Raw genomic sequence first — 23946 nt, 5'->3', positions numbered from 1 at the left:
CGGCATTCATAGAGTAAGTGAGCGTCTTATGCGGTTGTTTATCGTGATCTGTGATATGGACCAAAACTATTGGGCAAGACAGCGGTTGAAGCAGCACAACAAAGTGATTGCGGTTTGTTATTGTTATACCCTGAATAGGGTAAATTAAGTTGGTAGCGCACAGAAAAAAACGTCGCAGATTCTAGCCATATCCGACTGTCGCGTATATACGCGTACTAGTAACTCAGTTTTTGAGATATTCATCTGAAATGTTTCACACGTGCTATTCTCTTCACTAAGCTACTCATTTGTTGAAAACGCTGATATTGGCCGACTATAAGATATAGTTGCCGTACAAACTGACCGATCAAAATCAAGTCTTTGTATGAAAAACTTTTTTATTTGATAAAATATTTTCAAGAAATTTGTCACAGCTTAATGCCTATTAAAGCGCTACAATCTCCGAACATATTGTTTGGATCGGACTACTATAGCATATAGCTGCCATACAAACTGATCAATCGAAATCAAGTCTTTGTATGGAAAACTTTTTCGTTTGACCAGAAATCTTCAAAAAATTTGGCATAGATTATAACCTAAAGCCGCATTACAATCTCAAGGTATAATTTTTAAGATCGGTTCACTATAACATATAGCTGCCATACAAACTGAACGTTCAAAACCAAGATTCTGCTTTTTTATACCTTTTTCTGCTATAATAATTCGGTGCCACTGAAGTTAACTTTTGTTCTTGTTATTGTTTTCCTAATAGGTCTCCCACCATTGCGTCGGTGTTAGTTTTCTTGGCATTGCAGATGGCGCTAAAGTTGTGTGACACCCCAACTGTCTGATCTGGTTTCTTTTGATTTCGGTGGCAGTATAACCAAAAAAAAAGCGCTCTGTGCGTAGGCGTGTTATAGTGATTTCAAAATTGCGTGGACACACATCCTGTGTAAGCATATGTGCACACACACATACATTATTATACTGCTTGTTTACTACATTGCCTTTCAGTGCGCTTATTAAAAAATTTATTTGCTTATTTTTACAGCGCTTATGACGTTTTAGTTGCTGCTTTGCCGCCCTCTCTCACACGCTTTCACCGCCAGCGTCGCCACTATTGCCAATACAATATATCTTTATTTTCTTCTAGCCACCTCCATCACTTGTATTGTTGTTTTATTGCGCGAAATACGTTTTCATTGACGGCATTGTACGGCGCCTTTCGATACTATGCTGTAGATAGCGCCTAGCAGTATGCTTGTGCTGTGTGTGTTGTGCGTTGCTTTAGGAAAACAAAAAAAAAAAAACACACCGTTACAAACGTATGTATATTGTGTTTGTGTGCTCGTGTGTTTGTGTGTGTTTGCATGTGCATGGGTATTTGTCTGTTTATTGTTAGGTTGCTTGTCTGTTGACAATTGACGCTTATGGCTATGTTCATAGCTGCTCAATGCTTTACTTTTATTGTTGCGCTTTCCCACGTTCCCACACTGTTGCTTTGTTGCCTTTGTTGCTTTTGGTGTTTATTTTTCTTACTGTTCGCTGCTTCGATCTCATGCGGTCATCAATTAAATATATTAATGGCTGTGTAATGGTTTGCATTGCGGAAAATTTATGACAAGTCTCTATCGTTGATGGCGCTGGAATTTGTTTTGAGTTTTTGAAAAATAATTTATGTTTTGTAGAAATAAGCTGGATCGCTCGTGGCTTTATTTCTCTTCGCTTTTTTATTATTCTGAATTTTTTATTCATTTAGTATAAAATTTAGTGAAAAGAAATCCAATTTTCCAATAGAAGACTTTAGTAATATATATTTCCCATTTTACCAGGTAATACCCTGTTACGCGGTATCTGCTAAGATGATACGAACCTGTACTGTAAACAATTGGACCAACAACCTACATATATATCATATTTAATCGTAAGAGCTGATATAATATAGAATCGGCTACAGGAATATGAAGTTTGAATAAAAAGTTCATTTGGTTGTCATTAGTTGTTTTCGAATACCCATGGTCTGGGTGGGAGTGGGATAAATCGTACAAACCACTGGTATAAATCCAAACAAAAAGAGATAAAGAGAGCACGACAGTAAAGGACAGGGAGGGATAGACACCAGATACCAAGGAGTAGTCGAAACAGTTGACTTCACCCGGTGAAGCCACTACGAAGAAGATGAAGACTATCAGCCGGAAAGCGCGTTTTTCTCTGATTTAATGAAGCAAGCTGTCACAGGAGTCTACTATATCTGATTATTGGCAGTGCCAGTTTCTTCTTATACCAAAAATATACTTAAGAATTCACTTTCAATAAACTTTTATTTTTAATTTCAGTCCAATTTATTGGATCTAGCTTGCGCTTGGATTGTAACATCTCGGATATCACACATTCGGTGAATAAAGCGAAATGACTAGTATCGCTATAATCCGCCTCAAAAAAATTGTGTTAACATATGTGGGTCTTTTATGCCATACTTAGAAAGTCTTAGCAAGATCCGCAGTTTCAACTGTCCAAGTTCGATTCTTCGATGGGCGTGGCACCGCCAACATTTAGGTTAAAACTCATATCTTAGAACCTACTTGACCAATATCGACCAAATTTGGTATGTGATATTATTTTGATATTTTTATATTTCAATGCAAAAATGGGCGTAATCGGATTACAACCACGCCTACCACCCATATAACACAATTTTAAATTCCATCTAGTTCCTACACTTTTCAGTATGCAAATAAAGCACCAATGAATGTATTGGGATAAAACTTTTCCCTTATGACCAAAAATGGATGGACCACAGTTCCTGCAGCGAATATTTTACCAAAAATATCGGTCAATCTGTGAGATTGAAATTTGGAAATCCTTTCCTGATAACATAATGCCCGTATGTCAAATATACATAGTAAGAATCGATCGATAATTCCCTTAGCTCTCCTTAGTGTTAATATAAAGTTTTGCCAACACCTGAAAGTAAATCAACGTCTTTCACCCCTTAAAATTGCAAGAGTATAAAATGTTCTGTCATACCCGAACTTAGCACTTCCTTACTTGTTTTATTTTTATTTTTTACTTTTTGGGGTTTTTTTAAATTAAATTGCAAATAAAACGTTTTCACATAAAACTAAAACAAAAATTTTGGAAACTCTCTTTTTAATATTTATTTCAATAAAATTATTAAGCTCACATTATTATAAATTATTTCTTTGCACTTGGCATTGACATTGCCTTTCGCCCAGTGGGTTCCAGACATTTTTAATCAATTTACGCTAGTCGCTAGTTATGCGTGAAAAATTGCGATTTCTTTTGTCTGATAAATGAAATATTCATAAGTCTCGTTGTCGTTTGAACTGGACAGCTAAAGCACTCAATTCTATATGAATTCTATATATTTCATGTGCGGATTTTTTTATACACTCGTTTGTATGTATGTAATCACACTTGCTTTAAGCTTCCTGTCTGTTCTTGACCACAGTTACATGGAAAGTTCTTGTGCCTAGCTGACTGCCAACTCTATGCTTTTGGTTTCATTGTAATAAAACATATTTCCGTTTCCTTTATGGAGTGTCGATATCGTATCATTTATGTATAGGTATATAAATGTGGCAAAAAAATTTTAAATAAACTATAACAAAGCTGAGCTACAGCGAAAATAATTGTGGTTGACATTGAGACGCAGAGCCTACAAAATTTACTCTAACATATCTATCTATCTTCTGAGGCTCAACTCATTAAATGGAAAACAAATTACTTAAATGATAACAACTGACCAGAATTTTGAACTTTCATCAATGTTTTTCAGATCAAGGCCCTTTAAAAGCTCTGCCCAAATTTCTTATTTAATCACATCTACTGAATAACGTCTCGGCCAGGCTGATAAATAATACAGTTCCTAACTAGCTTAGATTTTTCTCACGGCAAGTTTGGGCCTCGAATTTAGGTTAGCAAATATAATCTTATTCTATACTTATTCTTAGCTTTTTTAAGCGTAAATGTAATCGAGAATCTAGTAAAACATGCGTTGTCACGCATAAGAAATTTCAGTAAAAATGGCGTCTAACATTTTTGTCGACAAGTAGACATTAACTAAATTTGACATATACTAACCGATATACTTTGTTAGATACATTTTGGAAGCCCGGATTCAGTGCGGTTTTAACCATTAACCGTTTTACAACAACATAGTGACACTTTACATATTCGATTTATCGTCGAACCCGCCAGCAATAATCGAACCTTTGGTGAAAGTTGCTTCATAGAGTTTTCTTTATCAAATAAATCAACATCAAGTTCTTGTATGGAAATCTTTTTTAATTTAACAAGATATCTGCACGAAATTTGGCATAAATATTTAATAAATAATATAAAAGTGTTGCCTTTTAATATTTTGCGTCTCATTTGTTACTTCCAATAACTGTAAACTGTAAAAAAATCAATGAAAGCCATTTTCTGTGTTACAAGATTCGTAGAATTTATTTTATCATTTTCAACAGTGTAACCATACAACTTCGAAATAAAAATTACCAATTTCGCATTGAACTTCAAATCGACAGGACTTCCTTGCAGCCTGATGAGTCTGTCGCCGCATAAAACGGACCACCGACCGCTGCAACAACTTTCGAGTCAACTGTGATTTTTGTGGTCTGCGTAATGTCATGCTGTTTATGCTTGGCTAGCAACAAGAAACGTCACTTGCCCGCATGTCTGCCTGCCTGTCTAACGGCATGTCTGTGAGTGCGTCAAGCACCCACCCGTTAGAGATGCCCGCTATGCTGGCACTATAAAGCCGCCTTTTGTACGAAAGCGATGAAAAAGTGAGGTAAAAACGAAGCAATGACAATTTTGTACACACAATTCGGTTGCCTACTTGCAGCAAATTGCTTTGGCTTAACGCCAATCGACGACATCAATTACAACAATGCCAACAATGGTTGAGTCATTGATCAGTAGGGCATGAATTGATGACAACGGTGGACAACGAGTAACTATTTTAGCGCACTTTTATTTCTGTTTTTCATTCAGCACAGTGGCACACACACAAATACATACATGCAACGTGTGGACAACTCGCCTGCGCACAGGAAGTGCTAAAGCAGCGCTATAGCAAAGCGGGGAAGTGGAATGACGTTGAAATTGGAGTGAAGTCAGTTGTGGTTTAAGTAAGAGCAATGCGAGTGCATAGCAAAGTGGGTTTGTAAGTATGTGTATGTGTGTATGTGAAAACGCTGCTGCGCATGCTAATATTTGTTGAAAAATTGCCAAAAAATTGTTGTAAGCAATCGACCCACGTTTGCAAACTTTTCTGCTAAGTTTGTTTTGTTGTGCTTGACTTTGCCGTAATATGCAATTGTTGTTGCTTATTTATTTTTCAACCGAAAGCGAGTAAAATAACTAAAAACTAATTTAAGTTTAGATCGTATTGGCAAAAGGGGGAAGATATACCAAATCAGCGCCGTTGACACTAAGTTTTAGTCAAGAAAATTTGCAGCTTGTGGTTACTCATACGCCACGTACAACCACACTCTATATATGATGTCAACCGTATGTAAGCACAACTTTTGGTGGTGTAAATCCTCACGAGTGGTGCATGGCATACGTGGCGTCATGCATAACGCCCGCTGCAAATATTCTTTTTCGAAAATTTTCTGAATGAACAACTCAGCAATCGAGCGATGACTCGCTTAGCGTTTTTTTCCATAACCGCACACACACACACACACACTAAAGAAATACATTTGCAACTAACAGCAACACATTTACAACTAACACAAACAACAACAACAAAAATATACATAACGGCATAACTACATATGATATGAGTACTATGCATCACGTGGGTACGCGTCACTTGTGTGGTTGCGCCGCCGCAAGATGATGTCATGCAGGCAGATATTTTAATGAATGAATGAATGTTCCTGCTTGTGAAAATCTTAATGAACAATAAACGTGGTAGGCAGTTGTTGGTTACATGGTAGTTAGTGGAAATTGTGAAATGCGCGCGTATTACTGCCGTTTTCACAGAAAAGGTATGTGCTGGCGCTCAGTCACGGTGTCAACAGCAGCGGAGGAGGCGCGTAATGAAGTGCCCACACTTAACCATATGTAAATAGTGGCAAAGCGTTTAGGGCACACTGTGTGTGGGATTTGCCTTGTTATATTTTACTTACTGTTAAATTAAATGTGTATTTGTGGTAAGCCCGTGGGATGCGCAAAGGATTTGAAACTAAATTGACTTGTTAAGCAATGAAAATTGTGTATTAATAAACTCGTGTTGAGCATTTATGTTAGCTTTAGATTGAGGCAAATACAATGTATATGTGTAAGAGTATAAACAAAAAAAATATAATATTTATTGGAGACAATATAAACCGAACAGCACTATTACACAAGAGGCTAGCGTCTACGTACAAAAATATTATTACACATTAATTAACAATTTTTTTGTTTTTTTGGAAATTTATATTAACAAGAAAACACGTTAACTTTGGCTGCACAGAGGCTATAATACCTTTCACAGCTACCTCTCTTGCAGCCTAAAAGTCTAAAAAATATCTTTGTCTCGATTTTGAATGGTCCGTTTGTATGACAACTATATGCTATAGTGGTTCGATCTGAACAATTTGTTCGAGAATTCTAGCATTGTTTGCGGCCATAACTCATGCCAAATTTCATGAACACATCTTTTCAAATAAAAAAGTTTTCTCGCAACCTGTTGCTACAGAGTATAATATAATAGTTTTGTTCACCTAACGGTTGTTTGTATCACCTAAAACTAATCGAGTTAGATATAGGGTTATGTATATATAAATGATCAGGATGAAGAGACGAGTTGAAATCCGGGTGACTGTCTGTCCGTCCGTCCGTCTGTCCGTCTGTCCGTCCGTGCAAGCTCTAACTTGAGTAAAAATTGAGATATCTTTATGAAACTTACGCTATTATTCAAAAACAAATAAATTGCCATAACTAAGCTCCACAACAAGATACAAGACTCTTATTTGGTATACAGGATCACAATAGAGAGGGGCATCTGCAGTTAAATTTTTTTTTTTTAAGTGGGCGTGGTCCCGCCCCTAATAGGTTTAATGTGCATATCTCCTAAACCGCTAATGCAATAATAACAAAATTCACTGGAAGCAAATGTTTTTAGAACCTCTACCTACTCTAGTGTGAAAATGGATGAAATCGGGTGGCAACTCCGCCCACTCCCCATATAACGGTACTGTTAAAAACTACTAAAAGCGCGATAAATCAAGCACTAAACACGCCAGAGACATTAAATTTTATCTCTGGGATGGTATGAGATGACTTTATAGGAACCGCGTTCAAAATTAGAATAATAATAACACCAATAACACCATTTTAAATTCCATCTGATTCTTTCACTTTCCTCTATGCAAATCAGGCAACAATGACTGTATCGGGATAAAACTTTGCGTGAATAATGCGATTAAAGTATGCCACCTTGTGGCCAAAAATTGTCTAAATCGAACCAAAACTGTTCAAGCCCCTAAGTACTAAATATGTGGACCCCAGTGCCTATAGTTGACCTTCTACCGAAAATATCAGTCAATCCACAAAGAAATCTCAAACAAGTATACTATTTGACTTTGCGAGAGTATGAAATGTTCGGTTACATCCGAACTTAGCCCTTCCTTACTTGTTTTTTAATATTATAGCGCTGCTTTTGATAATATTCTGTGCCAAGTTCTGTGAAGATTTTTGTTCAAATAAAAAAGTTTTCTATACAAGCAACCTTTTTTGGTCGGTCAGTTTATATGGCAGCTATAAGCTATAGCGATCCGATCTGAAAAGTTTCTTTAATATAATATTATAGCGCTGCTTTTGAGAATATTCTGTGTCAAGTTCTGTGAAGATTTTTGTTCAAATAAAAAAGTTTTCCTTACAAGGACTTGAGCTTATATGTCCAGTTTGTATGGCAGCTATATGCTATAGTGGTTCGATCTAAATGATTTCTTCGAAGATTATAGCAATGTCTTAGGTCACAATCTGTGCCAAATTTTGTACAGGTACATAGTCAACTAAAAAAGTTGTCCATACCATAACTTAATTTTGATCGGTCAGTTTGCTATATATCAGGTAGCTATATATTATAGTGCTCCGATAACAGCAGTTTCGGTAAAAGAGCAACTTCTTGAGAAGAAAAGAACGTGTTCAAAATTTTAGATCGAAATCTTATAAACTCTAGTTCCTCAGTTCAAGTATATACAGACGAACATTTAGACGAACCTGACTAAATCTCAAGTTCAAGCTTGCGGTCGTTGATTATTTATGTGCATAACTTTTAATTCCGATGTTTTATACTGGGTGTTTCAAACTTCTTAGCAAACTTAATATATCCTGTTTGAGGTATAAAAACCAGCAAGCTAGGGTAAGGTTCAAGTGTAATAGAATATTTCAAGCTCTTGAAATTTGCAAGAAGCATAGTCAAGGTAATATTTTCAGAACTTGGTACGAAAATTTAAAAATTGGTAATTTGAGGAAAACGTCAACCTGAGGAGCGAAGTTCATTTAATACAAATTGAGTTCCTTATAAACGATATATGGAAGCTTGAAAAGTTATGGTGCGATTTCGACCATTTTGTTATATCTTGAATACTAAATTTCTTCAAAATTTTCATTCCGATATTTCCATAGTGACATGATTTAAAGTGAGACAAGCTAAGCTAACGAAATATAAAAATGTGTTATATGGAAAGTGGGCGTGGTTGTAGATCGATTTCGCCCATTTGTAATATAAAGCTGTCAAGACAATGTTATATCAAATTTCGTATTGGTCTGGTGGTTACTAAAATATGGTCATTTACTAAAAACGAACCGTGCCATGCTCATTGCTCCGACCCAACTTTAATGAAAACTGAACTTATTATTAACTAATTGAGTTAACAATTTTCACCTCAAGAATCAATTCATGTTTCCAAAAAAAAAAAGTTTTTTTAACAAAAAACAAAAAATACACCTACTACCACTCAAATATAGTCTTAACATAAGACCTCACTATTCTCATCACAACAACTTATTATATTACAATAACGCAATAAGTACTGCATGCCTTCACCTATTTACGAGCATTCAATCATGCAATACCGTGATTCACGTAGACAGCTGCAGGCAGTAAGCGCTTACCTCACAGCCACGCGTGTCAACCTTTTCCTCAAATTGGCGCCTGGATCCTGCATGCAGTTGTCAAAAGTAAAAGCATGCAATAAAAACTCAAACAATAAATAATATATAACGGCAGTGCCGAGCAGCGCATTCGTCGCGAACAGCTGAGTGACAGCATGATCGGTCAGCCATTCAATCAGTCAATCAGGCGCGCGGCTGTCGTTATTGCCGCCGCGTTGTGGAAGATTTATTGTGTTATATGTAATACAAAGAATTTGCTTGCAGCTGCTAGCATATGAGTAATAAAATTGGATTGAGCTAAAAATAAGCCCAGCTCTTACTTGCGAGACCGCCTGCTGGCCGTTGTCTGCAACCGCATAATGCCTTCAAGATTGCATACCTACACGCATATTAGATGATTGTTAAATGCACAGATAAGCGTATTTTGTTGCATATTCTATGCCACGTCATGTCATGCATAAATATAATATGAGTTGTAAATATAAAAATATATAAATCTTATTTAATGGCAAATAAATAGTTATTGATAGTCGAATAAATCAGTGCAAGTGACTACTCGAATATTTTAAAGTGACTATAGCAGTTAGAGAGAACAGTAAGCACATAAATAGTAAACGTAAAGAACGCAAATAGTAATCGATAACAATCGGTTATAATCGTTATGATATCAAAGTAAAACAAGAAAAAATGTTAACTACGGCTGCATACAAGAACTTAATGTTGATCGATCAGTTTGTATGGCAGCTATATTCTAAGTGATTCGATCTAAAAAATGCTGATCAGTTAAATCTAAAGAATATGTTGGATGCGGCAGTAGTTGGGAGCCTAATTAAACCAAGTTGATGCCTTTTTTATGTATAATGGTGTCATTTTTCGGACATTGGCGTCGAATCGGCCCAGCAACATTTGAGTTCACTTCACTGTGTACTCTTCTTCAGGCCTCCCAAAATAAAATTGTAATCAACCTTCAGTCCAACAGTATTACCCCTGCAGGTAGGGGTAAGAATTTGCCTGCGGTAAAGTATGCCTGTCGTAAGAGGCGACTAAAATCCAAATGCACTATGACTATTATTAAACCTTGCCACGAAATATCAGCATAGTTATGTCAGAAATAGTGCTATAATACTCAGCTTGAACTGATATTATAGACCTTAAATGAGATTCCAAATAAAAAGACATTTGAAGTTCAAGCGACAAATGTCACTAGTCATTGAGTTGATGGGTAGCTCAACTGGCAGTAGCTTCGGCTACACAGTCTTACCGGAGACTCAACTCTAGAAGCATGAGGAGTAGAATGCCCTTAGACTTCGGTTCTGCTCATTGGGTTTGGGCCTTTGTGGAGATTCGTGGTGGCTGTGGTTTAAACCTAAATTCTGCGAGAACTGAAAATTCTTTTCAAAAAAAGAAGTTGCACAAGCAACTGGGTTCCGTACCCGAAAACAGAAGAGGTTTTAGATCGGCCTCAAATCATACCAAGATGGTCAGTGTGCCCATACACACTGGCCGCTGGTAAACAAATAAATACTTGCAAATAACTCGTATTGTTTAGGGCGCTGATCTAAATAAAACTATCTATACGATTCTGCTGTAGACCTAACCTTCAAATCAGTGGTGTACAAATTTCACATTCTTATAAGACAATGTATTAAACATGGTTCCATCATTTCACTTTGCACTCCTATCTAGTCCTTCCTATCCTTCTAGTGAACTACGCGCATGGAACATTGTTTTCTTTAAAATATTACGAACTTTTTCGCCTAACTCATACTCGTACATACTTGTAATGCAGTGTATGCAGAGCATATCATGTAATATCTATTAATGGATCTTACGATATGCATACTAACAGGTAATATTTTGCGCAAAAATATTATACAGCCATTTGCTAACCAGCGCCAGCAATACACCACCGCTAAAGCGCATTGCGCTCGTCTTGTTGTTGCTTGCCAAAGTAGTGTAAACCGATTACATTGCCATTGCTTAAGCATAAATCGTAATGGCGACGCTGGATACAACGCTACATTCATTTGCCAGCACATACCGAAGCAGATACTCAGCATATGCGTTATGATGTAAATGAAGGAGGAGCAATAAACAGCACACAAACAACAATTGTAGACGCGGCCAGCGATAAGCGAGCGCGAACAGCTGCTGTTGGCTTTTATTTATAGCACAGCAAGCAATTGTTGCGACTATATACAAGTGTTATTGTTGTGCTTTACAGTTAGTTACAAGCCATTCGCCGTAATGTGCAGTTGTGTTTGTATGTGTGGCTGTTGGCTCTTTCAAAGCGTGGCATATATACTTGTATGAGCGATGCCATCTTGTTGCTACATAATTGCAGATCGACACAATGCCACAAGAAACAGTTATATTGTGCTTATTATATACTTATGTATGTATATTTGTATATATGTATATTAGGGTGTCCATTATTTACCAAGTTGATTAATTTTTTTACAAAAGCGCTCTGAAGTTTCTATTTTTGCCGATCAGGGTCAAGTGCTTGTATGGAAAACTTTTTCATTTGACGAGATCTCTTCACCAACTTTGACACAAGTTATTGCCTAAGGCAACAGTACAATCTCCGAAAAAATTGTTCTGATCGAGTCACTATAGCATATAGCTGTCATAAAAACTGCACCAACGAAATCAAATGCTTGTAAAAAATCGTTTGTATTTGTGAAGGATATTATAGCTTCAGTACAACCAAAGTTAACGTATTTTCTTGTTTTCAATTTAAACCGTAGCTATCATATTTCTTCTCCCAAGTACATAACATGAGATTTTTTGATATTTTAAAATAAGCAGATATATATATAACTTTAAAAAGGTGATATTCTAATACAAAATTATCTGCTCTACAAAAAAGCTCTTAATGAGTTTTTTCATAAAAACATTGCTTTAAAAGTTAAACACAGTTTAATTTATACATCAAATGAGCTGAGCATTCATACAAGTGATTAATAGATGCTCTGTCGCTCATACGACATGGTGTACTACATGAATACATGACATTTGATGCATAATTTTAACTGCGTATAACTTTTAAAGGGATGTTTTAAGGAAAATAATTATTAAGAACGCAGAAATTTTTTTTAGTAATTTTATTATTAAACTAAGGTAAAGTAAATTTATTTGCTTTGGATATAAAAAATTTATTACAAAAGAAAAACTACAATAAATATCAAAAGGTTGCATACGCTGGATTCGTTTTTAAGGCAAAAGGTAAAACTTAAGTAGGTGTTTGTAAAAGAAATCAACTTGGCAAATAACGGACACCCTAATGTAGTTATGTGTATACATTGTATGCAGCAGCAATGTTCCACGCTTCGGTAATAAAAGCGAATCGCTTTATGGCAGCGCTATTATGAGTGCACATTTGAATTATGAAAGCAAATATTGGAAAAGCAATGGCACAAATACAAACACACACGCATCCAAATGTGTGTACCAGCTCCTTGTATGTTGCCACGCAGCATTACAACGACTTGTATGCAATTTAATCGATTATAAGCGTGCCTTAATGCCTTTTCTCGCAATTGAACTATGCAAACTGCATAAGTGTAATTGCTTTATGCCTACGCTGCCTCATTGCCGCCGATATATGGCTGCGTAAATTGCAATTTATTGGGTTTTTGAGCGGCCTAAGGGCACACTTGACTGCCGTGCACCCATATATTCGCTTTGTGGCATGCACGGTTAATACCGCAATGATCTGAAGTGGCACAGTTGATCACACAAAAATCGCGACAATTCAAATCGGTGATTTCTCTCAGTAGCATTAGATAGGCGCTAGTGGATTACTTTGTCGTTATTATGGAAGTGCATTCCTTCGACCAATTCTCTTTCGTATTATGAAATCAAAACTGCAAGTACATCCAATAAGCGTGAGTTTGTCTGCAATTTCCTGCTACGACTGCCTTTATCTAGGGCTACCGCTTATAACACTTAAATATTTGTGGGTCAAAAATGTCAGGAAAGAGTAATACTGTTTATAGCCTCCAACTATAATTATTTACTGTTCTCAAATTATGTATACTTCACCAGTTCAGTTTAACCTCAAACAACACAACTCACATTTAGACACTTATAATTGTAACCTCTTTCTTAATTTTTGATGCAGCAGGTTTCCAACAACAAAGAACGTAACAGACAATTTAGTCACTTATATTTAATTTGCTTTCGGTTTCTAAGACAGCCAATTATTTACACTACTTGTGTCTGGCTAATCCTTAAATATCCTTTTAATGTCGCTAAATGGATAATGGCGCATGGACAACGCCTCCACTAGACTGCTTTGATAATAATTAATGAAACACTTACTATGTGTGTGTGTGAATGTGTGATAAGGACACGGAACGTAATTGTGCTCACGAAGTATAGACAATTAGATAGGAAATCAAGTGGAAGAAATAAATTGTTTCAGATAAGCTAAGAGCTAGGAAAGTAATAAAAGCGAAAAGATTACGAAAATTAGCAATTACTTGTATAGCAGCTAACATGAAGTAAAACCTGGCAATCGTACTAGTTGAGTGCGTCGCGAGTATGTGATCGACAATTTGTAGAAGCTGCCTACTAAAACTGTTGTATTCGAAACTTTTTGATCTCGATAGGTCCAAAATGTGAAGTTATCTATATTAAATGTGCTGATAAAGTTAATAAAATTCTCCAAAGACCAACCTAAAACTTACCGTTTCAATTAGGGTTAGATCGCCGAAATAAAAGGCTTCCGTCGCAATTGTTCGGTCAAATGACCACCGCAACTTCATTAAATGGATAGCATTCCGCCCGTTGAGTTTTAATACAGACACGCACTGATCGCCATTCACAGGTGAGCCATTAACAACGTCTACCCGATAATATAGAGTCACACTCATGAATTCCACTCATCTAACACCCCTTTCGCTATGGTCCGACCCCGTCGACACAGCTCGTTTGCTGCGCATACCGTTAGATGACTTCGATGACAACCGACTTGAACATTACCACGCAAGCGCTGATTAGATAACCCTAATTTAATTAGCGTAGACTTAGCTCTCTTGTTTAGAATTGGTTAGTTCTTAAGTAGTTAATTAACAGAGAGCATAGATTTGACGTATCGCAACAAAAATCACATGAACTAAGCGGCAAATGACTGCTTGCACCACACTTCTGGTATCAGTAAGTATCTAAGTGAGTATTATTGACGTGCGGCACCAAAAGGTCGGCAATTATATACCTTCAAAGTGCATCGTTGACGGCACGGCAGCAGCTTTTAAACTTTCATCTCAATAAGTCTTTGAATAGCAATTTGCTCAAATTATCTTTCTCAAACACATTTTTATGTTTACTTTGACAACTTAGTTGACAGCTGATTTGACAGCTATAATGACAATAGACAAACTTTCAAATTATAACAACTCGGCAATCTATTTCTATGTCAGCTGTAGCAAATACGGTTGTATGTTTTATCAATTTATTTTTTATGCGATATTTTTAACCTTTGGTGCTTCTTGATTAGCATTGCAATTACCTGAAATATTTTTGTTCAAGGCATCGAATTTCATTACTGTCTGGATAAAAACGAATAAGCACAACGCTGATCCGTTACGAACAAGCATAAAACAAATCTCACAAAAATTTCATGAAATATTGCAAAATGTATAAAATAATTTCTATGGACTGGTAAAGCTTTAATATTGTTCTCTTTCAAAGTAATGCCCCTTTTGTTGGAAGATTTTAGTTAAAATGACAATGGCTGAAGTTTTGATTTCCTCAACAACTGTGCTCCCATTGGTGCTTCTTTGTAAAAGCCGAAAGGAGCTAAATCCACTTTTTAATCAAATAAGTGCAATATAAATTAGCAAGTTCTCTTTCGTCCACCATTACTGACGCTCTGCAGCAGCTCTTGAGCGTTGTGCATACAAGGTTTCTTCTGATCGAAATAAAGCACTACCAGAACAAACTTCTATGACAGACATACGTCTCATGGTCTCAACATAATAACACGTGCCGACTGAGATCCGCAGGTCATTGCAAGTTGTTTAAAAGTTGTATTGCTACAGCATAGCCATATGTTCCTTGACAACTTGGGTGCCTTCGCTTATGCCACTTTCAACACTGCAGATGTTTTTGTAAATTTCAGCTTACTCTAATTGTGGACAGTTTTACCAACTGGGTGCGTTTAATAGAGTTAAACACATGACTGACATTTGGTGAGTCATGAGCTCCAATTTGGACGGAAGCTATACCTAAAACTTTACGTGGAAGTCTTAATGTAATTGTCATACATATGCTTATGCATAGGGAGATACATACGGAGTTCGAGGGTCGGTTACTTTTCGTTAGATCTCGCATATAATGTCTGCGTGTGAGTTTTCATATGTCACCTGCCGCAACTTGTACGCCCACATAAGGATAAAAACGCAGACAGCTGTCAATGTCACTTCAATAACAGTGACAGCGTTTCAACGCCTCTTCAAATATGAAATAAAATAAAATAATATGAAACAATAGAAAAGGAAATACGAATATGATCGTAAATACAAATGATGAGAACCAAGGAGACGATTAAATATATAACGTAATGTCCTTTCTTTGGAGGACAAACCAACATATATTATTATATGTATTTACATAAATTATATAGTATGTACAATATGTGTAATATATATTTGTATATACTTAGTTTTTCATATGTATATACAAACATATACATGTAAGCAGAAACACTGTGGTAGTCATTTGCCGATTCTTTGAGTGCGTAATAACTTTTAACGGAGTTTGGTTAGTATGACTAGAACTCCAAACCTCAAATATTTGAAGCTTAGCTTAGCTGCTTAGTTTATGACTTAATTATAACACTTAACGTTTTTTCAATTAACATTTTGTAGGCGCGGCATTAAATCGACTTTACATACCTACAATACCAACTTCCACAGAGTGCTAAAGCATAAGTGTACCAAGTTATATCAGAGCATCTATCAGCTTTTTAACTACTAATGTTACTGGTAATTTGTACAAGAAGGCATTCTAGACTCGTTGCCGAGCTTCGCACAATAAATATGTATTCTTTAGTTACTCGCACAGTCGTATGGTCCTTCTGGCTCGACGTGAGTCTCATGATGTGTAGTAGGCTCGTCGCCTTTAGCAGGATTCGCCTTTGTCTAGTTGTCCAATAGGTGTGTCCCCGCGCTAGGTTTAAAAATCTTACCGAACCAACGTTGTCGACACATGATAATAAAGAATTATATTGATTATGTTCTTGAGAATGAAACATATTTATTTTTATTTTTTCGGTAATCAAGGCGTTACAGATAAGTAAGGGGTTGTCCTTCTGCTCCCGAGCACAGTTCCGAGGCTGCCAGTTTTGTCTCTAGGCTGCGAGTAGAGTAGAAGATTTCTCCTCGCTGATGATAAGGTCATACCGCCTTTACTGCGTCGTCAGAGCCTCATTTGTATTAAGCAAAATGTGAGTTTGACATTTGGGAGAGCTAGACTATGTTTTCATTTAGTAAGTTAGTTAATCGGCTCTGGGTTTAGTAAGCCACAAACAAGGCAAAAATTATAACAATTTTTTATACCCTGAACCGGTTAGGTTTGCCATCCAGAAGAAAAGGTCGGAGACCCTATAAAATATATATATAAATGATTAGCGTGATGAGCTGAGCTGATTTAGCTGAGTCGGTCTGTTCGTTTATCCGTCTGTATATATGCAAACCAGTCCTTCAGATTTCGAGATATCAATCGGAAATTACGCACAAGTCCTTTTCGCTGCAAGAAGCTACTCATTAAACATAACTGAACGATCAAAATCAAGTAATTGCATAAAAAAAATTTTATTTCACAAGATCTTCAGAAATTCGGCATGGATTATTTCCCAAAACAAGGCTACAATCTTCGATTGAGTTTTTCTACCGTAGTATACATATATGTAAATATGTTAAAATGAACATTATGCAAAGTTATCTAATTCTTAGTTACATTTTCTCCCAACATCTTCTAAATCTCACAAAAAGTTAAAGAAATCACAAACTGCCAGTAGATACCATATTATATATGCAAAGGATATGTAGGAGAACGCATGCTGCTAATAACAGGGAGACTCGCCTTGCAAGCTTCTTTGCTTTAACTACTGTTGCGATTTACAGATAATACTATGATTTTGTTGTTGTTGTTTTACTGCTGGAAATCTCAATGCAATTGCTTCGTAAACGACATAATTGAAACGCAGCAGGAAGCGCTATTATCAGCGGCGTGTTGTGTTGCATATAGCACGACATGTGTGGCATGCAGCCGCGCAGCTGTGTGTCAATGCAAGCAGTGTGTGGTATTCAAAGCTATATGTATTATATCCTTGCTTATCGTTTACGCAACTCCCATAACCACAAGTCATAGACTCGTATGTATATGTTGAAAAATGTATGGAAGAATATATATAAGTATACGTATATAGTAAGTATTTATATATGTATATCTAATTGCATACCGATATCTGGCTCCCGACTACCACACACTGACAGGCGCTGAATAAATCACATTAATCCTGCATGCTAAAATTCGCATTTATTTATTTTTAGTTTAACCACACCTCCTCCCTCATCTATGGTAATGCACGCCCCCTTTCTCAATCGTTATTTTCGATGCGGTTGCTCAATATTTACATACGAGTATTATTTGTTATTTTCCATTTATACTCACACACAACCGTTGCCTTAGCCGCTCATTCATTTTCCAGTCAAATGGTGATTACTTTCAATTAGACTCATTCTAATTGTTTACATTCAATTAAAATTCACCAACTACGCTATTTACTATTTATAAATGTAGTGGCATTTTAATTTGTTTGTTCGCGTTTTGTGATTTCGTTGTTGTCGCTCTAGACTATCGGCTGTTATTGTTGCTGCTTTTGTTGTTATCTATTATTTGTTATTTTGGGATTTGTAATCCCATGAAAGCGATCAGTTTCAGCACCAATGTCTATAAGCTTACACCCGTACACATATATCTGTGTGAGTATTTAATAATCGGCGTTTGTGAGCGGTTTGTAGTAGTGGATTGGTGGTTTTTGAATGGCCACTTTACATGACTTAATTACACTGTGTTTAATCAAATTTTATAGGTTATTGGTTGGCAAATAAATTTTGGAAAAGCCACTTAAATATGCCCTTTACAAGGGAATTTCTTATAACATTATAGTGATCCAACCTAAGAAATTTGTTCGGAGATTCTAGCATTGCTTTAGCTAATAATCCGTGCCAAAATTTCGTGAAGATATCTTGTTAAATAAAAAAGTTTTTCATACAAGGACGGGTCTTAGATCGATCAATTTGTATGGCAGCTATATGCTATAGTGGTCTGATATCAGCTTAAAATGAAGAGCAAGCATCCATAAAGATAATTTTGTAGGATTTCCTCTTTCCTCCTCTATCATCTACTGCTTCAAGCAGCCTTGAAGAAGCTGAACTGTCCTGCTGTCCTGGGCAACCGATGGCCGCGCTTAAGTGAACTCTTCTTCATTTATTTCTACATATATTTGACTGGAAATGTGATATACACTGGTTTCTTCACTGAAAGCCTACTGATTGCTTCTTTGTATAACCTTACATAATAACTCTACTTAATTTCGGAAGGAATCGCCTTAATTCAACAAACTTTTCGACTAAAGCAGAAGCTTACTTGGCGCTTGATTGGATAAAAATCAAATTGAGAAAACGGTATTAAATTTAACTGCAAAACTTTTTTGCTGCTTTCACATGTCAATTTTTGTATAGGAGATTAACCTCAAATTGGTTCGCTGAAAAACGACGCATAAAAAATTGCTAATATTATATATATTATACGTTATATATATATACAGCTATTGAGTTTAGCAAAACAAACAACAACAACTTACAAACTCTAACTGTAAGTAATTTGTAACGTCTAACTGTGAAGGAAACAACTTAAGTACCAACATAATATACATAATAAATACATATTTGGCTTAGCAGCCGTTTCTATCGTTTACTTACTTGCTATATATGTACATATATATAGAGTTAGCGATATGTATTACTTATATACATATTTACTTTTAAGTATATATGTAATCATTCTTTTCAATTTTGCTTTAGGGAAAATTGCATTATCTTCAATTATTGTTGCCAAAAATATATACAGTTAGCATTTTGCTAATATGTGTGTAAACTGAACGAGCATATATTGGCACGAATAGCTGGCGAGATAAACGAGTTTGGTGTAGCAGGAAATTTGAGTTTAAAGAAACAATCAAGAACAAGTGTTTATGTGTTTGAACATACCTTGCAAATGCGTTCGTTAATTTTACCGAGTAAAAGCTGAGATGACATGATGATATATATTAAATTCTAATTGAAATCTTATGTTTTGCTTATTCAAAGTATACATTTGCCACAATTGAGGGATATGACCAACCTTTTCAACTGGGAGGATCTGAACCGCCATCTTATGTTTACATTGCGGTCAAAAATTTAGCATAAGTTATTATTCATACAGACATATTGTTCAGATCGAAACACAATAGCATATAGCTGCTTTACAAACTGACCGATCAAAATCAGGAAAAAGATCTTTTTAGACTTTGTAATGCTATAAGAAATGCACCTGTGAAGGTAGCTTCGATGCAGCCGAAGTTAAACTTTTTTTTTTTCTATCCTTATTTTTCAAAATAATGTATATTTTACAATATCTCAAAAACAAATAGTTCGACAGTTTTAAAATTTATACACGTCTTTTTCGAAGGATAGGTCTAGTTTCAATATTTATATATCCGATAAATAGTCGGACGCAAATTTTAATCTCGAAACCTTATAAAACATCTTTCTCCAAGAATTTCCGATATTTCGTTAATGTATATGTAAAATATCCGATGAATAATCCGATGAAAATCTTTATCTCGAAACCTTATACAACAACTTTCTTCCAGACTTTCCGATATTTCGAAAGCCTTTATCCAAATACCCGATGAATAATCGGACGAAAATCTTTATATCGAATTTTCGTCCAACAACTTTCTCGGAGACTTTCGAATATTTCCAAAATGTATATGTAAAATATCCGATGAATAATTGGACAAAAATATTTATGTCGAAACTTTATCCAAAAAAAAAATAAAATTTCTTCCAGTCCTGTTGAAATTTAAGAAAATTTGGCCTCATGTAGAATGCATTGCATTCAATGAGCTAAGTGCGCTTTAAAGTGCCGCTTTTTATATAAAACAAAATTTCGGAGAACTCTCTAACATATGCCATTCTCTCGCACAAAATCAACACGCAGCCATAAAGGCGTAACAATCGGTTATACATTAGGACCCTACTCAAATTTTCATTGCATTCGTCTCAGCACAGGTGTCAATGGTTTCATTTAAAACCCTTCGCATCACCTTTTGGTGTTTACGCATGTGTTATATGCGCATACATACGCACATCACTCACACTCACACACCAATGTATTGATAATTTTGTGTACTAAACTTTTTTGTTGTTGCTTACATTGTGTTTTCCACTTTTTGCTGCCTTTCGAACTGCCATAAACACTCTGACATTTTCATAAATAATCTTCACTTGTCTAAAATTTCACTTTTCACACACATATACATGCCAAAGAGCTACGCAAATCAGCATAATAAGAAAACAAGTGAATTGAAAACAAGTTGGAAAATATTTATGAATATTTTGCAGCAGGAAATCGAGCACCCATCATGTGATATGAGAGGACAGGTGTAGTAAAAATTTTTTACACTTGATTTGCTGTTTGCCATGTGGGCGATTTGCATAAACAGGCGCAAATTGAGAGTATTACATAATAACCAGTAAGTATTCGGGAAGGTCAATATTAAGAAAGTAAACCATTTGTTTAGCATTCCAGCTTTAATAAAAATAAACAAGGAAAATCATGCAAAGCATAGCTCCACTTTTCAAAAAGTTTCAGCATTTAGAGTTAATGTTTTAGTCGGAGAAATCGATTTTTTTTGTTGTTAGTAAGAGTATTAAAACCCAAAATAATAAATAATTTTTTCCCAAAACTATTGCTTCACCAAAACTAGTAGTTTAAAACGCCGTTTCCGCCAAAAACCTGATTGATACCAATAGCGTTGGATGTTGACCCATTATAACCGACCGCAAATGTATAGAAAAGCAAATCTTCGAAGATATGAAATTCGCATTTGCAAGTTATACTTACAACTATTTGTTTTCTGTATAAATTTTCGAAATGGAAATGCGTCGCAGCATGTTGACAGCCCGCAAATATAGTTATCACAACTAATACAATATCTTTTATGACGTGAGTGTATGTACTTTGATATGCCGATAAGTATGACAGCAAGGTAAGCATGACACCTAAAAATAGGCGACACAGGTGAAAAGTCAATTCAATAACAAAATAAAACGTGTATCCCGTATGTCGCAGGGATATGAATATGAAAGCATATATATACATATATACACACAAATTTACACATATTGCGAAATATGAGTTGGCAAGTGTCTTGTAGCTGATTTCTTTAGGAGTACGCCAGTTATTTCATATCACTTACGGTACTCTCTCTAAGCAGTATACTAAGATTTACTTATGGGTAAACAGCTAGCACTTTTCATTCAAACTTGCGAGGTTGTAGTAGATATATAGTTCTATAAATATTTTATAATAAATCTCCTGAAATATTTTTCCAAACTTTTTATGATCTTTGCTACATTGTGGAAGAATCTATTAAGAGTCCAACTATTGTCGTGCTGTCGTTTCACAGTCTCTTATTTTTTCAGGGAGTGTGACAACTTTACCAATAAAAGCAATCAAACTAAAGCATGTTTGATATATCTACTTGAATATTATCCGACAACTTTCTCGAAGGCTTTTGGATATCTTGAAAATGTATGTATAAAATATCCGATGAGTAAGCGGACGAAAAACTTTAACTCGAATTTTCATCCAACAACTTTCTGTTTTCTGGTTTACTGCTATACATAACCACCAAAAGTGCATCTTGGTTAAAAGGTTTGACTAAACTATTTGTATTTCTATATCTAAATATTATTACCATGACATGACAGATGATAAATTCTCTATATAGAGCTTGTTCTCTGTTGGAACACCTGACCTTTCTGACGTTCACTTAAATTTCATAAAGAGTGCAGCCAAAGTCTGAATTTGTATAAGCAATATAGAGTCGACTCTTGTCATATGTTTGCTTCTTTTATGCCACTTTCGACTCGTACTCGTTACCTAACTACCTAACGGTTCATAGGTTGGCTCTCTCTGATACTCAGTAAAATATACAATTACCCCAAAAGAGCCCTGGGATACATAAATCTTGTTAGGGATCTCATTACCTTTTGTCCTTCAGTTGAGCTCTTCACCCTCAGTAAGGCTAGTCTCTCCTTAGAGGTGGGGGTTCTAACAAGCCATTACTCTATCAGCGTCCGTGCTGTAAAGTTGAGAATCTTACCCGACGCCCGACTGCTGTAGCTGTATGGAAGAAGGCGCACTGGAACCATCTCAACACTTTCTTCTTGACTGTTCCGCGTTTGCGAGATCAAGCCTTAAACACTTGGGAACTCACATTTTCAGATGTCCCACCGAGCTGGTGGGAATAGATATGAAACGTCTGAGCAAATTTTTATTGGCCACAAGGCGCTCTACTGATTCAATTTCTATCTCTTCGTTGCAGAATATAACCAGTGAACTCTTTTTCGCAACTGATTTTTAACAAGATAGTTTTTAATCAATGCTCGTCCATGCAATCCTCTCTTTGCGAGGCCTCCCTACAGGGAGTACTGGGAGATATGTAAATTGTATGTAGAAAAACTTGGCATTGGAAATGCTGTCAATGCTACCTTTATGCCAATAGCAAACAACAACAAGTGGAAATAGAGAAAATACAGATGCAGATAAGAAATGAAAATACAATAAATAATAGCTGTAAACACCAAAAGTAGAACAGTGTCATAAATAATATTCTAGAACGTAATATTGAATGCGAGGTGTAAAGAGTAGGGCAAAAAGTAGTGTGTGTGCACGAAAAAAACAAAGGCAAGTGCGAAATACGCATAATATACCTTCATATACATACCAATTACGGAAGTGTAACAGACAGGTGCGAATGTGTATGAGATGGATATTTTCGCATTTTTCGTCGATATTTTTGCGTGCTCACTTGGCATGTGTCGCAGGACTTGTAACACAACCAAATATTATTATAGTAAATGTTAGTGTATCTGTGTATGCTTATAAGTATAGAGTGTGTTTTTCGAGGTATAAAATTTCCTAGAGCGACAGCTGTTACCGTTACGTTGCAGTAATTTAGGAATCAACGATTAAAATGTGTCGATGTGAAAACTTTACATTTGTGCGAAAAGAAACTCTTCGTAATAATTCTCTATTTTATAGAAAATATAGTTTGTACATCTCTAAAAAAATACCCTATAAATGTTTGGCTATTTTACTACGCACCAACAATCTCTGCTGTAATTACTTATGTCATTAGCTTTACTTATCAATACTTTTCGCCACAAAGCTGTTGCCAATATTTATGATCTCACGACAGTCGGGTCTATGTAAACGGAACGAACTCGGTTTTTATCCGGCCAAGGACTGTCAACTCGGCAGAGTTCTGCCGCTACTATAACAACCTTGTTAAGCTTCTCAAAGTACAACAACACCAACAAACATGCTTATACTATTAGGTTAGGTTTTGGCCGCTCCAAAAACGCATCCCACTGGAACAGCTGAGAACACCGCTCCATTGTGATAACTAAATATGGACGAAGCGTTTGCAGCCTGTCACAAATTTGTTGCGGCTATGTTCGCCGAAGATATGACTACCGA

The 23946-nt window shown here is 35.9% G+C and overlaps 1 protein-coding gene across 1 annotated transcript in view; it reads right to left on the bottom strand.

The window, feature by feature from the left end:
* The window catches only part of jeb (jelly belly), a 70351-nt gene that overhangs the window by 46026 nt on the left and 379 nt on the right, over positions 1-23946 (bottom strand). The gene's annotated exons all lie outside the window — the stretch shown is intronic.

The sequence above is a fragment of the Bactrocera oleae genome, chromosome 4 (assembly GCF_042242935.1).
Source record: "Bactrocera oleae isolate idBacOlea1 chromosome 4, idBacOlea1, whole genome shotgun sequence".
Classification (NCBI taxonomy): Eukaryota; Metazoa; Arthropoda; class Insecta; order Diptera; family Tephritidae; genus Bactrocera; species Bactrocera oleae.
This window is presented reverse-complemented; position numbering and strand designations above follow the sequence as displayed.